This window comes from Nicotiana sylvestris, chromosome 8 (genome assembly GCF_000393655.2).
Source record: "Nicotiana sylvestris chromosome 8, ASM39365v2, whole genome shotgun sequence".
Classification (NCBI taxonomy): domain Eukaryota; kingdom Viridiplantae; phylum Streptophyta; class Magnoliopsida; order Solanales; family Solanaceae; genus Nicotiana; species Nicotiana sylvestris.
Genome location: NC_091064.1, coordinates 100,549,297 through 100,552,654, shown reverse-complemented (window position 1 = coordinate 100,552,654; position 3,358 = coordinate 100,549,297). Strand labels below are relative to the sequence as shown.

Here is a 3,358-nt window from a genome sequence, read left to right as displayed (position 1 = left end):
CGAAGTTGTACCATTTCTCAAGTAAGTATTGATTTATTAGTTATTAAAATATAAAATTTACTGTGATTACATATTGATGCAACTACTAAAAATATTTGATGTGTCACAGTCATTTCGTGGGTCAATTTGGCCATGATATTGTATATATGAGATTTGATACATGGTTCAAACAGTTTGTAAGTTTATCTTGATAATGTTCTAACACTATGTAGGTAACTTATTAATTTTATTAACGCTGTGTAGGTAAATAATCCAAATAATGGTGTAAATCAATTTTTGAAAGATATATTTTGGGGACCTGGGCTTCAGGTCACAACAATGTCTAAGTACGTAGTGAATGGTTATAAGTTCCATACAGAGGATTGCTCTAAAACTAAAAATAGCAATAACAGCGGGGTGTAGGTTCAAGGTGATGATGGAAACTAAGTTGGAGATATTGATTATGATGGTGTGGACAAAGAAATAATAGAATTAGAATATACATGTCGTCCATATAAGAAATTGATACTCTTTAGATGCAAGTGGTTTGACCCAAATCCAACAGGAGGTACAAGAGTACATAACCAATACAACATAATTGAGATTAATCATACGAGGGAGTATGATCGCTACGATCCTTTCATAATTGCACATAACATTAGGCAAGTGTATTATGCTCCTTATCCATTGCGGCAGAATAAATCCGATTGGTGGGTTGTAATAAAAACTAAGTCAGTAGGTAGGGTGGAAGTCGAGAATATGTTAGATGTTTCATATCAAAACGATATCTCCAGTGTTCACCAAATAGTGGATGATAAGTTAGAAAATGATTTGGAACATCCTAAACGCATATTGGAAGAAGTTGATATAAATGAAGTAGCAATTATAGAAAATGAGGACGAAGAATCAACTGATGAAGCTCAAACAAGTGAAGACAAAGAATTCTCAGACGAGGAACAATACGTCAATGAGGATTAAAAAGTTGGTTTTTTAAAGCACTCTCGTTTTATAGCTAGTTTCTTATATATTTCAATCTAAATATGTATATGCAGATGGCAGGAAAGGGTCAAGGTAACAATGACCATACTGGTTCTCGGGGTCGAGAAAAGGCTAGGAAGGGAAAGAGGAGGGTAGATAATAATACTCCCTCTTTTCCACCCTCTTCAGAGATGCCTATGTCTTATCCTCCACCACACGGCTATACTGAGCTACCACAACATCACGAGCCCTACACTTTCATCCAAACACCAGGACTTTCATCACAGGGCCATAGGACTATATGTTCGACATATAGTCCAGCTGCCTCACGGCCACGTGGATCACATCCATCTATATCACATCCCTACAAATCACAGCCACATGGATCGCATCCATCCATGTCACAGCCACTCGGTTCACGTCCACTCGGGTCACATCCATTAGTATCACAGCCACTTGAGTCGCATACAGCTATGTCACAGTCACAGGGATCGCAACCATCTTTATCAGTGACTCCATCTATTTCAGGCCTTCGCCTGCGAGGCAGTAGTTCTGACCCCCCTACACCGTCCACACATGCCTCTGATACACATGCTTTAGACGATGATGATGAGAAAGTGCATTATGATCAATATGGCAGGATCATCATAGTCCTTGAGGGTGATGTGTAGGAGTTATTTGTTATTTTTGCGTTTATTATTTTGTAACTTTTTTACTAAGATATTAATATGTTTTTATTGTTAAATTGCAGGTTCAAGCTAAGTAATAAGATTACGATGATAATCACCAATGCCATCAGAAAGCTTTATGATGACCCTTATACGACTCGTACTGATTTCTCATTCTTGCTGAAGGAGCAAAATTTTCAATCAATTTAAGGTATAAATGTTCTTTTAAACAGTTTAATAATTTATATTTATGATATTTCCATAAAACATTTAACTTTTGAAATACAGAGCAGGTGTGTATGGGAAGGTCGTTATAGTGCGGAAGTGGCTGCAAATTTTCATCATAAACTAGCAAGAGATTAGCGGATGCTTTCTCCGATGCTAGAAAATAGAACAAGAGACCTGACTGGTTACTTTGGAATTTATGGGATGATTTGCAAAGGCAATGGCTTACCGCAAAGTTCATAGAGAGGAAAAAAAGGAAAGAAAGCTCGCGCATCCGAGAAGGGAGGCTCCTTGCACACTGGAGGTGCGATCAGCCTAGAGACAATAAAACAAAGATTGGTATATAATTGCTTACATTATTTTACTTTTCTAAGTATATCTATTTTATTTATTAACTAAATTAATTTATTTTTAGGAAAAGAAGTTGGGGCATCCAATGAGCTATGATGAGCTATTCAAGGAGACACATATTGTAAAGAAGAAGAAAGAAATTGATCAAGAAAGGTGGGTCGAGGACCGGGCCTCGACTGCATATGTAAGCTTTCAATTTTCTTTAAGTATTATAATTTACTTTTATAAGAATTTTGAAATACTGATTCAATTTAAAATAATATACGCTACCAAAGTAACGTGGAGGAATTCATTTGCAGTCATCCAGCTGGTGAATCGGGCGAGCCAACCCAACCTTCAAACGATGATGGTGAAAGAATATGGTTGGAGTCTGTTGGTTGTCCAAAATGGGGGAACGTATACGGGCTTCCTGCTAAAAAATTTCCATCTCTATAAGTGTAGAATGCAAGGAATAGGGACTTCCTTGTAAGGCGAGCAACTTAATGGGAGAGAGTCTCTCCGCTATGCGGGAGACAGTGACAAAGCTCACATCCGAGCTAGAAGCAGCCAAGGAAAGAGAAAGGGTTAGAGATGCTCAATTTCTTGGCATGCAAGCTCAGATCAAAACTCTCCTATCTATTGGAGCTTTTTTGTTGCCCCAGTGTCATGAGTCATCGCCAAAGGGTCGACCTCCACGTGATCGTTCCTCCCGTCCTGCTCGTGATCGTTCCTCCCGTCCTCCAAAAGACCATTCTTTATGCCGTCTTGTAGATGAAAGTTCATCAGACAGTGATAATGATGTTGTACAAAATACCCCTTGAATTTTATATACTTTGAAGTAGACAAATAGAACCAGTTTTGAACTTGTTGTAATTAGTTTTAACTTATTTTTGGATTGTTATGTTCAATTGAACTATAATTTGTTAGTTTAAAAGTATTTATTGAATGTTTGGTTGTTGTGTTTGTTGTTGTTGTTCTTGTTGTTTTTGTGCTGTTGTTGTTATATTGGTATACTGGCAGGTGGTGTAGCTACCAAAACAGGAATTTTATGCCAAAAGTAAACCCAAAAAAACGACCAAAGTTGGTCGAGTTTTAATAAAAAAAATATTGCATATTACCGACCAAAGTTGGTCGGTATTTATTAAAAAAATAAATTAATTGACTGTTACCGACCAAAG

At 37.2% G+C, this 3,358-nt stretch overlaps 1 long non-coding RNA gene across 1 annotated transcript; it reads left to right on the top strand.

Moving 5' to 3' along the window:
* Positions 1-2,005: 2,005 nt before the first annotated feature.
* On the top strand, positions 2,006-3,010 carry LOC138874415 (uncharacterized). The gene is made up of 3 exons (XR_011401397.1): positions 2,006-2,189; positions 2,266-2,385; positions 2,501-3,010. It is a non-coding gene; the product is annotated as an uncharacterized lncRNA (long non-coding RNA).
* Positions 3,011-3,358: the final 348 nt, after the last annotated feature.